Raw genomic sequence first — 14,294 nt, 5'->3', positions numbered from 1 at the left:
TGTTTCTAACCACTATTGAACAATTTAGATTTGTTTTGAATTAGATTGAATAATTGGTGAAATTATCGAATAAACCCTTTTGCTTTGTGCTGCTCACATACACCATGATTGTTCGTCAATGTCATACCTTGATTGATACATACACCTTGCTTGATGCGTCGGTTTGACAGTTCGTTTTTCACATTTGTCACGTCATATACACCAGTATTGTTTTGAAGTTGCACATACACCGGTTTGGAAATTCCCATAAAACTTAACATTGTTAGTCAATTTGTTAGTTTTTACGTTCAACTGCAACGAATATTGGTTTCCGAATGTTTCCTACTTCAACTTGGCTAACAAGAGCATCGAACGTAGCCGTGAGTAACGAAAGTAGATGGAGATCAGTTCTTGTGTGAAATTTGATGATAAAAGTTATCTAAAACCAAATACTGATGATGTTCCGCATCAATTTGCCGACCTGTAAGCTAGCTGCAGCTGTGGAAATCCGAATTTCTCGATTTCCAACATATTTAGTGATTCGAAACAGTTTGACGTATCTGCTTATCAAAATTGTATATTTTGATTCTGCATATAGGTCGCTTTACTATGAGCATATGTACGGTGTATGTGCTAGCATGAAAAACGTTGACAGTTGAGTCGCTTTGCAAACGTAGGGTGTATGTAGCTAAATTGAAAACACTGAGTAAAGTGCACATAGGGCATAATTGTAATTTATTTAAAAATATAAAAAAATAAATGTTTTAGGAATACTTTTGTAGACTCAATATGTAGATTCTGCGTTTGTCAAGCGCATGAAAAGCAAATCTCGATTTGTTTATTTTTGCAGATACGTCGGATTGAAGTATTAGGCTTGAATTTTCACATCTCACTTACCTGAGCTACCTCAGGGATGTCGAAAATCTTTGTTTGCGGATGACACAGGTCTCTCCACCAAACGACGAAGCCTGCGTGTTATCTGTAGTAGATTTCAAAATATTTGGATATTTTTTCATCATACTTACATAAATGGAAGATTTCTTCTAATGCCTCTAAAACTCAACTAATAATATTCCCATATAAATCAGAAGCTCTTAATTTGAAACCTTCAAGTAGACATGTTGTCACGATGAGAAGGGTTTTAATAAGTTTGATTGATGAAGTTAAATATATAGGACTCATGCTAGATAAAAATTCAACTTTCAAAAATCACATTGAGGGCATTCAAGCCAAATGTAACAAATAATATATATAAGATGACTGTATCCACTCATTAACCAAAAATCAAAACTTTGTCTTAAGAACAAGCTTTTGATCTTTAAAAATATATTCAGCCAGCCATGCTATATGCTGTATGTATTTTAATTGACACCCCTAACGGAAAGGGAATTTAAAAGCACGCAGCCAACGATCAGCTGTTTTGGTGCAGCATGCACCAAAAACATCGCCTATGCATTTTTCTGTCAACATATTTTGTTTATCTTCTCGTCTGACAAAATGCATAATTTTGTTGTCATTCTGATTTTGCTCGGCAATAGGACCACAGTTCAGTGAAAATTTATAATTTTAACGTGATGCTGGTGTTGAATTTCAAAAGTTTTCGTGTTAAATTGTGATACCGATAACTGCGAAAAAAGTGTTGTGTGTAAAGCTTCGAATAGTGTCCAAATAAGGTAGGTGCTGGTGAAAACATTTTTCCTGCTTTGGGGAGACCTACCAAATAGCTGGGATTCCTCTCGGTGACCACCGCAGACTGATTGTCGTAATTGAAGGACTTTATGTACCCGTTGATTCCGGTGTAGTACTGCAAGCATCCTTCGGGGGCTTCCGGTGATGTGAGCTGTTGGGAGAATTGTATGAAGAAATGACATAAGCGTAGCAAGGATTTTTATCAGGGGAGGTTGGAAGATCTCAAAGACCTTAATCATCAATTCTCGCGTTCAACGTCATAACGGCGTATCTGCAGTGATCGGTTTCTCTTCCACTCACCTGCGTTATCCGGATATTGAATGCTTTTGGCTCGTTTGAATTCGAAACGGCCGTCAAGTGCAGGAAGTGCGAATAGTCTCGATCAACCTGAATATACACTGAAGAAGATGAAATGTATCATAAATTCGCTCTTCAAATTACAAAATGAATTCAAAGCCTTACGGTGCTGTCCGCTGTTGATACCGCACAGAACCGGATACTTCGAGTAGCCATTCTGCACCGTGACGATCAGCTGATCGTTCAGGCAGTTTCCCTCCGCGGGTGGCTCCATCTCGAAGAATATGAACTCCAGCAGAACTTGGCGAACGTTCCATCTGAGAGCCACCGAAAAGGTACAGGTCAGTTTCGAGCGGACCGCTGCCGGATAGTTCTGGCTCTGGAAGTAGCTGATGTTCTGAGCCGTTTGGTCGTTACATCCCAACTGGACTGCAAAACATCTCTCCAAATAGGATTAGTAACTATGTACATAAAAAGCTACAATTCTATTGCAGGACTGGTAACCTATTAATGACTTCTGAAGCCAGTCACTATGAAGTTTTGTTTAGGGGAATTCACCTAAAGTCACTTTTTCCAACAATAACTCACTATTAAAAAAAAAGTTAAGCTAGGTCATCTCATGAACAACTTCACTGCCTATAAACGCATTTCAGTCCCATGTTTGTTGGATTTCCTATGCTAGAACTGGGGCATGTAACATGATTGATTTCTCTTCATCGGCAAGTTTTTACTTCAGGATGCAAGATTGCTTTGCGTCTAGAAGTGAAAAAGTGCTAGGTGCGCATTTTTTGTCACCTTTATTCACAGAAGAGAGGATCGATGAAGAGAAATCGATCATCCCCCTTATTCTAGCACACACTTGAATTATGCATTTATTGGCGTTTCAAAACAGTATCAAAGTAATCTTATAAAACAAGTTAATTTTCCACAGAGTTTCCCGTAACTCATAATAATTTCCAACAAAGTCATTGTTAATATGGTATAAGCCCATTTTTTGTAAAGCTAAAGGTTTATATCTAAAAAAAACTTACAAACGCAACACACGCCAAAACCTCCGGCGCAGACATCCATCGGCACTCCGCCCAGCTGGCTGCATTCCATCTCGTGGTAGCAAATCCCGTAGAACGTGGCCAGCTGTTGTTCGCGCCGGGCAATGCACGGCCGGTTTTCGAACTTGATCACGTTGAACACGCTGAACAGCGACGAAAGCGGAGACTTGAGCTTCTCGATCACACGGCTCTCGGTTGAGTTCGGTACCAGACTGTTCAGGAGTAGGACTCGAAGTCGGTCACCTAGTAGTTCGAAAGCAGTTTCCACGCGAGTCGGCGGACGCATGATGTTTTCGCTGTCCAAGCTGGCCGATTCTTCTACGATCAAGGGCGATGACTCGTTGACACCGGGGATGTTGAAGGTAGTAACGTTATCGCCTTTTGCCGTGAGGGTATCGTTCGAAGCAACCACTGGCAACATCGTAGATATAGGATGTTGCGGTCGTTGTTCATGGGTCTGTTGAAGCCGCTTAAATTTGCTCGCAAACACGGCCGGATTGTAGCGCAGGCCGTACTCCACTTTGTAGTCGATGTACTGCAGTTGACTTCGGCCGATCAAATCACGCAAGTGGAACCGATCGGGCGCCAAAGTTGGTGAAGCGGAAACGGACGGCGGTGTGATGGCCGGCGAGGTGGGAAACGTGGTGCTGTGGATAGCTAAAGAAATGCGAACGGTGAAATATTTTTCACAAATACAGTATTGGACAATACATTTGTTACTTTTTTTTTGAATTTCCATACAAAAAGATCTACTGGTAGACTCGATCTCAGTTATTTATAGACCGATTTGAATGAAATTTTCACGGCACGTCAATCATAACTTGAATTTTAACATATAATTTTGACTTACTTAAAAATTGGGACGAACAAGTATAAATAATTTACCTGAAACTATAAAAGCCCTATATAAAATATGCATTTAGCAAACTTGTACATCTTGTCTTAATCTAAATATTCTTTAATTTGTCTAAAAAAATTAAGTTCTGTCCGTGAAATTGTGAAAATTTCATTCAAAACGTCCATAAATATCACAGATCTAACCCCCAAGAATTGATAATTTTGTATGGAAAATCACAAATCTGTTGTCCAATACTGTATGTAGAAGATTTATGGATGAGCTTTGTTAGTATTATTTTCTGCGCTTGTAAAATAAATGAATTAATTAGGATGAATGATGAACGGCTGTTGGAGTTGGAGCTTGATAAGCAGTCACAATACAGAAAATTTGATGCGGTACAACTATGTCTACGGTTATGATGTTATGCACATATAAACTACTGTCTCTTTGAACTTACACATGCCCGACGTTTAAGCATGCTGAATCAAGTAGCATTTCCCAAATTAATCACGAGACATTTAAAAGTACAACGGGTTATTGTGTCTATTTCTACTCATCCTCGATTTGTTTTCCCACGTATGGAACCCACTCACATATTTTAGATTGAGGTACCCAAGGTAGCTCATTTTCCACAATTGATTCTTCTTCAGCTTATCTTTGACTCATTGTTTGTCCACTTTAGACTCATTTCCAATCCTCTTTCGACTCATTTTAAGCTCACTCTCGGCTCATTTTCAACCCACACTCGACTTATTTCTAACCCATACCTGACTCATTTTCAACCCATATCTGCTTGTTTCATTTTAATCCCTCTTATGACTCATTTATAAATCCACTCTAGTATTGTTCCATCATCGACTCATTTCCAATCACTCTCGACTCATTTTGTACTCACTTTCGGCACCTTTTCGATCCACTCTGGACTCATTTTCAATACATTCTCGATTCATTTTCGATCAATTCTCGACTCACTTCCAGCTCATTCTCCAATTTTAGCCAGCTTAGTTTCAACTCATTCAAATCACGCTCGACTAGTTTGTAACACATTGTCCAATTTTTGTCAACCTTTTTTGATTTATTTTCAAATTATTGTCGACTTATTTCCAACTCACTAGGGGCTCATTTTCAGCTCATTCTGGACGCATTGTCAGCCCACTCTAGACTCATTTTCAACCCTACTAGACCCGTTAACTTACTTTCGACTCATTTTCGACTTATTTCCAACTATTTTCAACAGTCTCTCTTCATTTTCAATTCACTCTCATCTCAACTGGGTTAAAATTCCCATTCATGACTTATTTTTATTTCACTCTCGGCTCATCTCTATTTTCATCGCAAACTCGACTAATTTTTAATCACTCTCCTCGACCAGGGTATCGAATGCTCACTCACTCTCATGAAAATTGACTTTTCTTTCACAACTATTTTCGACGAAAACAATGCTCTAGGATTAAATTCCGTCGCTGCAACAATTTTTGTTTATCCATATAAGGACTGTTCATTTTATAAAGTGGACACTTTAGACATGCAATATCTTTTTAATTTATCAATGAAAGCGAAATCGGTTTTCTGTACATCGTTCGACTAATATTGTACAATGCTGTGGTAATAAAAAAGTTACCAAAATAATATGATTTCACACTAATAAGGCACAACGTTTAGAACGGTCGATTTTTGGAGGTTATCAAAATCAAGGATTATTAAAAATCGGCAGGAAAATTCGACAATTTATATTTTTTATTTTCAAAAAATGGTTGTACTTAGAAAGCATCATCAATTAGAAGCTTGCTAAAAAATATCAAGTTATTTTTGGAGAAGCAATTTTGCAGATATCATAAAATCATTTTTTATCATTTTTTTTTTTAAAGAAAAATATCTTAAATTTGAATGGAACTGATATGAGTAGAATTTAAAGGTTTAAAGTACGTCCAGATGGAAGTAATAATATAGTATTTATAATAAAAATAACTTACGCCTTCATAGAGTTGCTGATTTAGTCCCCACGTCATATTTTAAGCACAATAGAAAAACAAATTATTTATTTTCAGAAGACCACTCAAAGCACAATGACAATCATCAAGATTGGGAACACTGCTTGAATTAAATCAAATTTATTTTGCATGTATTATTTTCAGAATGTGTTATTCTGAGACTACCTATCAAAATATTTTGAGAAAAATGCTTACAGTTGGCTCTAGATCGATAAACATGCGTATATAATTTTAAAAGTATGGGATTTTTCAAAAAAACGACCATAAAGAGTAAATTTAGTACCCAAGAATGCGGTTAAAACTCAAGATTTTACTTTTTTTTATAAATATATAGTTTCTTTAGTAATCTAAACCAGTTTTGAACACGCTTATTACTTTACTTTTTTGCTGGTAGTAAAAAGATGGTGTATCAGCAAATTTGACCATAAGGAATAGATCACTAAAGTGACTCAGCGTCAGGAACTGATGGAATATTATTGATGTTTTTAAAAGCTCTACCTTAAGTTGAATAGTAAAGGATACCAACATACAATTTGTTCATTAAATTAAGGATTTTTTTCATGCGAAAAATAATGCTTAAACTTGACGAACAGTTTTTCTTAGGAGTTTTTGCAAAAACTATTTAGTTCTTCAACCGAAAGCATTTTGTGAGTTTCTGTATTTTCATAACATTGTAGAATAATAGTTGAACGATACACAGAAAACCGTTTACGATTTCATCAATAAATAAAAAAGATATAGCATAAACAAGGTGTCCACTTTATAAAATGAACAGTCCTTAGTAATTATATGGCCTGTGGAGAAGTTGTTGCGTAGTAAACATGATGGAATGAAACGAAATATCCCCAGAGCGGATCGGTTTTCGGTTATCCTCCATCGTAACTTTATTTATTTATTTATTTATTTATTTATTTACTTGTCTTCGAGTTTAGCCGTACAGACAGGGAAAAGAAGTGTGAGCATTCTGCATTCGAAAAATTAGAACTCTCATGCGAAAAATAATGCTTAAACTTGACGAACAGTTTTTCTTAGGAGTTTTTGCAAAAACTATTTAGTTCTTCAACCGAAAGCATTTTGTGAGTTTCTGTATTTTCATAACATTGTAGAATAATAGTTGAACGATACACAGAAAACCGTTTACGATTTCATCAATAAATAAAAAAGATATAGCATAAACAAGGTGTCCACTTTATAAAATGAACAGTCCTTAGTAATTATATGGCCTGTGGAGAAGTTGTTGCGTAGTAAACATGATGGAATGAAACGAAATATCCCCAGAGCGGATCGGTTTTCGGTTATCCTCCATCGTAACTTTATTTATTTATTTATTTATTTATTTATTTACTTGTCTTCGAGTTTAGCCGTACAGACAGGGAAAAGAAGTGTGAGCATTCTGCATTCGAAAAATTAGAACTCTGATCTTGACTTATCTTTAACTTACTTTCGGCTCGTTTTCACTCCACTCTGGATTTATTATACTTTTTTAACGAATAACGTTTTATTTTCAATCCATTCTCGACTTATTTTCGGGTAAAGGATGTAAGTAATCAAATTGCACCACTTTCAAATGGCTGTAACCTATTACCCGTTGGGTATTTTCTATTAAAATGTTGGGTGTAATTTGTTTACGCTGTGTAAGTTTTACTAGCAGTTTAGTTCAAGATGTGGCGAAGAAACTGAATCTTTCCAAAAATTTTGTCCAAGATGCGATAAAAACGTGAAGGACTAGGGTAGATGTACCAATAGTGGAGGTACTCAGCACGATTGAACTTCATTTAATTGCCTAAATTCAAGAAGTGCAATTAATGTACATGTTAATGTTGTAACGGGAAGTAACTATTGATTACACAGCCAATTCAGATTACCGACCCCAGTAAAATTTTACTGGGTTTTGGAGGTTTTTTCGGTAATTTTTACGATTACCGAAAAAAAAAACAGTAAACCAAAATATGTTTTGATTGATGGAAATCACTGACTTAGTCAGTAAAATTGTTGAGCGTTTTTACTGGCTTTTCAGTTTCCCATGCTTCATGCTTTGCTTTTCCGGATACTGTTTTTTCAGAAATCAATACAAATTAAAACCCAATCGACATGAACATGAATATCGACATCCATTTTTTGTACGAATGAACATCTACGGTATGCTCATATCTCAGTGGAAGTAATCGAAAAAGGTGTGACAAAATCATTATTAGGTTGGTTTGCATACAAGAGGCAAAATCAATGATGCAGATGAATTTACCTCTTGTATGGAAACCAACCGAATTTACCAACGTAAGCAGTTAAATCGTCCTGAGCCGTATTGGTTGCTTAAAATGGTTGAGTTTCTCACTAAATTTCGACTACTTACCACGAGAAATCGCAAAATAGGTGCAGGAAAAGTTTGGTTGCCATAGCCGTATCTCCCGGCGCCGGACGATTTTACAGCAGGAGATTCTCATTTGACACTTTCCCGCATGCACATCAGTTTGTTTTGAATTGAATTTAACGACAAGTCAGTAAAAAACATCAACTACTGAATAGTCGGTAATTGTTTTTACTGACTTTTCGGCCTGTTCGGTAATGTTGCAAAATTGGGTCTGACAGCTACCGTAGTTCAGTAAAAAGTAAAAATTATTACTGATCCTCAGAAGTTTTCAATCAAAAAGCTGAAAGTTCGGTATTTTTTATGATTTACAATTCGTACCCAGTATAAAAAATTACCGAACAAGCAAATCGTGATTGAGTGTATAGGCGCAGCGGTTTGGTTTTGTAATACGTGTTTATTGGTTAGCAGGCTTTGCAGTATTCGCTCTCATTTGAGTATGAAGCACGATCAAAGCAAGCAAAGAAAAACATCCCATCTGTTGCGGTCCACGATCATCGTTTTATCGCAAGGTGTAACAAGTCTGATAAATGGAAGCAGTGAGCGAGAGCCCCAATGAGAGAGCGATGATAAAATCCATTTTTCTCGCTTATTTACCGTTGGGGATAGGTGTTTTTCTTTACTGGCACGATAAACAATCCACGAACTTCTAATAGCAATAGTGTCCCCCAGGCTTGGAGCATGTTTAGAGGAGTTTTATCATGCACTACTATCCCCCCAATCTGATCAAAGTTGTAGCAGTATACGATAAACAGTCTCTCATAATGTGCAGCATGTTATGATAGTTACAGAGAGCGATACGTGAGAGATTCTCTCAATTTTTTCAGGATTCAATCCCTGTTGGTTAGTAGTTGGAATAGGAATGAAGAAGAAAAAGAAGACATCACTTCCTCTATGGGTGCTTTGATCATGAACATGGACTTCTGGTTGCTTAGATCAACACCCCCGCTCAACCGAAGAGGTTCAGCTTCTCCCGAAGATGTGCAAATGGTTTTGCTGGTAAGCCTTTGGTAAATATATCAGCAACTTGTTATTTTGTAGATACATAAACTGGCCGAATAATCTTGTTCTGGATGCATTCTCGAATAAAGTCAAATCGAATATCCACATGCTTCATTCTTCGATGATCCCGAGGCTCCTCAGCAATTCGTATGCACGATTGATTGTCCTCAAATATTCTCATCAGTTCGGAAATATCAACGCCAAATTCTTGTAGCACATTTCTTAGCCAAATCGCTTCACATGCTGCTTGACTTAATGAACGTACTCTGCTTCTGTGGATGAGAGAGCTACGGTGTTCTGTTTTCTTGTAGTCCACGAAACGGTTGCATCATATATTTTGAATGTAAAGCCAGAAATAGATCGCCTGTCCTCACCATCGTTTCCCCAATCTGCATCTGCGTATCCAATCAGCGGACTGGAATCAGCTCTGCGGCGATACACTAATACATAATTTCTGGTCCCTTTTAGGTAGCGTAAAACCCTTTTCAGGTGGTTCCAGTGCTCATCTGTAGGTGCTGCTTGATATCTGCTGAAAGTGTTGACTGCGGCGGCGATGTCTGGTCTGGTTGATAACATCAAGTATGATAAGCATCCTATCAACTCCTTGTAAGGGTGCTTGGTCAGTTCTATGTTTCCTTCATGTTCAAACTGCGGCTTTCCATCGGGGTTGATGTTGGTCGACATTCTTCCATTCCGAAACGTTTCAGCATTCCATCAATGTATTTGGGCTGACTAATCTTGATTTGATTCTCATATCGTTCAATTTTGATTCCGAGGAACTGCTTAACTTCTCCCATATCTGTCATTTCAAATCTTTCGGAAAGTTGATTCTTGATAAGTTAAATTTCTTCAAGGTTTTTTGTCATCAGCAAAATATCGTCCACATACAGCAACAAGTATACGACCACTCCTTCAGTACGCTTCCAATATAAACAGCAGTCGTAGTTGGATCGTTTGAATCCCAAGCTCAAAACAAACGAATTGAACGCCTCATTCCAGCTTCGTGGTGCTTGCTTGAGTCCGTAAAGTGATTTTTGCAAACGGCACACCATGTTCCGATCTCCTTCCTCAAATCCCTCCGGTTGGTACATGTAAATTTCTTCCTTCAAATTTCCATTTACGGTAAAGTCTTTACAGTCATCTCTCCCTTACTCGATATTGAAGGGACCATCGAGTTAGGGAGGTATCGAGTTACAGAACACAAAAGCAGTGCAACTGCGTTCCAAGGGACCATCGAGTTAGCCATGAAAACCAACTTTTACTATGGTTCTCTAACTCGATATCGAGATACGGAATATTGAGTAAGGGAGAGTTAACTGTATAAGCAAAAAAAAAAATCCATTCAGAAACGCCGTTTCCACGTCCATTTGATGTATGGTGTACTTGCATTGATTCGCTATACTCAGCATAATCCGGAACGTTGTTATTCGTGCCACTGGTGTGTATGTTTGTGTATAATTTTGTCTGTGGTATAATCATTATACTTCTTCTGCGAGTATCCTTTGGCAACAAGCCGTGCTTTATACCTTTCAATGTTGCCGTTGTCATCACGTTTGATCCGGAATACCCATTTACAATCTACGATGTTTTTCTCTTTTGGCTTCGGATGCAAAGTCCAAGTTCCGTTTTTCTTTAAACTCTGCAACTCGCTTTCAATCGCTTTATTCCATCGGTCCCAATCATCTCTCTTTTTCAGCTCAGCAATATTATTCGGTATTTCTTCAACAAAAGCTGCTGCATTCAACGTATAGGCCATCGGAGTTTCAACACTGCTATAAGACACGTGGTAGTCATTCATCCAGACAGGAGGATTCGTCAATCGCTTCGATACTGGTTGATCACTGAATGATTCATCAACAGCATGTACTCTCTTCCTTCTCGGATCAACTACAACATCTTCAACATTTCCAGCTTGTTCGACACCTGCAGCTTCTATAATATTCTGTTCATTTTCATCGTTATTCTCAATTTGTCGTATTTGATTTGCATCTTGTACTTTGGCTTCATTTTGATCATCTATCACGGGTTCATTATCAGTTCGCGGTTCTTCTTCTTCCAGTTCATCATTGAAATCTCTTGAACGTGTCGGAGGTTTCCTGCTATTCTCATCAAAAACGACATCTCTGCTAACAAATATTTTCTTCTTCCGGGGATCAAAGATTCTGTAGCCAACCATGTAGTTCCTCTCAGACCTTGGATCAAGCTTTCCTCTGCATTGCTTCGGCACATGGGTGTGTGCAACTGCACCAAACACTCTCAAATTGTCGATATCGGGTTTCTTGTTGTACCAAACTTCGTAGGGGGTCTTCAGAATTTCCAGCGCACTGGTTGGACTACGATTTGAAAAATATGCAGCCGTTAGGACAGCTTCTCCCCACAAACTTTTCGGTAATCCACCATCAAATATCATTGAACGAGCTTTATCCAAGAGGGTCCTGTTCATACGCTCCGCCACTCCATTCTGTTGAGTTGTATACGGAGCTGTATATTCCAACGATATTCCTTCTCTACGGCATAGGGATCGAAACGCTTTGCTAGTATATTCTCCTCCATTGTCGCATCGAATTTTTGCAATCTTCACACCAAAATAAGCTGCTACCTTTGCGTTATATTCTTCAAAGCATTCTAAAACTTCGTCTTTCGATTTCAGCAGGTACACAACAGTAAAGTGGCTGAAGTCATCAATGAATGTTACAAAGAATCTCTTGCTATCGTACGTTCCAGGCGTGAACGGTCCAATGACGTCACTATGTACCCTATGTACTATCTCCAGTACCCTAGTCGAACGTTGTCCTTCTGCAACTACAAACGGTTGTCGGGTTTGTTTTCCGCTCAGACATACTTCGCTTCACACATTCCAGTAACGTAGCTTTCGTACTCACCATTCCGTTTTTCCATAGCTTTTGCAAATTCGCTTCTCCAAGATGACCATATCGTCGATGCCACAAACCAGCTTCAACATCTTTCGTCAATAACGCCTCAGCTTCCTTCTTCAATGAAACGTCTAATTGGTAGAGTCTTCCACATTTCCGTTCCGTTGAATCAGTTTGACCATCTTTGACTATCTTCACTTTTCCGCCCGCAAAAGTAATTGACATACCTTTATCTTCAAGACGACTGATGGAGAATAGATTTAGGTGTAACCCAGGGACATACAGCACTTCTTCAACAATGGACGATATTATTCTTCCTTCCACCTCGGTACAGGTCCGGATAGTTCCAGCATATTTGGCGGTCAGCGATTGGCCACTCTTCGCAACAGCAATCGAAATCTCCCTTGGAAAACGATGTAGCTACTCAAAATAACTTCTATCTCTCACCATGTGGTCCGATGCTCCTGAATCCAAAAACCACTGGAACGAATTGTCGGTCATCTGTGTGACTGCTGCAGCCAGCTCCGTTTCACAGGTCGCCACAAACGCAATATCCGTAGCACAGTGCACGTTCGCTTTACCTCTACGTATTTCGCCAAGTTTCGTGAGTTTCCGCTAGCTTCAGAATACTTTCTACCCTTTTCTTCCGTCATCTTAACTCGACAGTCCGAGCGCTTGTGTCCTAACTTTCCACAATTGTAGCACTTGAACAAGAACCTTTTTCCAGCAAACGCCGATTCAGTATTTCCGTCTTCACCGAGACAATCGTTCTTCACGAAACGCTTCGCTTCTTCTTCCAACAAACGGTTCTTGACAAACTCCATGAACAACTTATCGAATGACATCGTTTCCAGCGCCGTACACAGCCTATCGTATTGTTCTGGCAGGGTAAGAAGAAGTTGGGTAATCGCGTCATCTTCTTCAACCTTGGCACCGGTCATCTTCAGTCCTCGCAGTAGCTTGTCGAACTCCAGCAAATGGTTCTGCATACTCGCACACAGCAACACACGCATCCGGTACGCCCACTGGTCATAATTCCTTCCGTCGAAAATCCACTTTTTCTCGTCCTTCATTATCTTGGTTTGCAAATCTTCCTCACACTCGAATAACGTATCTGGGCCTATAACCTATTGATTAGGCGCAGCAGTTTGGTTTTGTAATACGTGTTTATTGGTTAATAGTTGGAATCTAAGACAAGACGTGTCAAATAGAAGTACAAAAACGAAACCAATTGCCTGTCAAAAAAGACCATTTCTCATTGGTTGATTTGGCAAAGGCCTATTTTCACACCGTTGAGTTGAATTGCAACAGGGCACATTGTTGTCAGCCAGGCCTTGTTGCTATTTCATATAGCAGTGTTTTTACCAAAAGTTTAAACATTTTCCATGAAACCCTTTTGTTACAAATCTAATAATATTCGATGTTAAGTTTACCGCATGTGCTCCAACAATGCTAAAATAAATACAAAATACTTAATTAAGAGCAAAATAATGGAAAACGCGTTTATTTTCTCCAAAAATTACGTCGGTTTTGAAAATAAACCTGATTCTTAAAAAGCTAGCATCTACTATTGCATTGAATGAATGAAACGTGCAAGAAACAATCAAATTATAAGCCTTGATTTTCGAAATTGTTCACAAGACATGTCTAAAAAGAAAAGGATTCTGGTAGCACTGGCTTTACACTTAACGAGGTGCGCCTACCGTTCATGTTTTGTGGGTGTGTTCGTTTGGCTCACAACGCTGCTAGGCATCCCGCTGTATGAGTGTTGAAAAGCATCAGCATTTGCTGCCTGGCTTGGCCCGCGTTTTCGACCTGTGCACTCAGGCAAATGGACTATCGATAAACATAGGAACTCCTTATGAAAATTCGCCACAAGAAATCGGATTGAAATTCCAGAATTTGAAAACAAAATACGTTTTCGCGGCAACCTGGAATCGAACCAAGAACTTTGCGATTGACAGGCCCGAGCGTACACCACACGCCAATCGACGCCTTGATGTTGTGTGATGCTAAAATGATACATAAAGCTTTCATATTGCAATAATCGTTCCACCTTTCATAAGGGATGGTACACAAATTATGTCACGCTAAATTTCTACATTGTCGACCCCCTCCCCCTCCTTTGTCACACTTTTTGTATGATTCTACTGAAAATTTTGTAAGGCTTGTCACGCTTCGTTTGACCCCCTCCCCCCCTTGGAGCGTGAC

At 38.7% G+C, this 14,294-nt stretch overlaps 1 protein-coding gene across 1 annotated transcript in view; it reads left to right on the top strand.

Moving 5' to 3' along the window:
• The first annotated feature begins 1,478 nt into the window (after positions 1-1,478).
• LOC5570123 (BLOC-1-related complex subunit 5) overlaps positions 1,479-14,294 on the top strand; it is a 143,719-nt gene continuing 130,903 nt past the window's right edge. Inside the window, exon 1 of the mRNA XM_021837406.1 lies at positions 1,479-1,652. The gene's annotated coding sequence lies outside the window, so the exon portion shown is untranslated. The remainder of the gene's footprint in view (positions 1,653-14,294) is intronic.

Source organism: Aedes aegypti, chromosome 1 (genome assembly GCF_002204515.2).
Source record: "Aedes aegypti strain LVP_AGWG chromosome 1, AaegL5.0 Primary Assembly, whole genome shotgun sequence".
In the NCBI taxonomy this organism is placed as follows: Eukaryota; Metazoa; Arthropoda; class Insecta; order Diptera; family Culicidae; genus Aedes; species Aedes aegypti.
The sequence above is the reverse complement of the archived record's forward strand: the minus strand, read 5'-3'. Positions and strand labels throughout refer to the sequence as shown.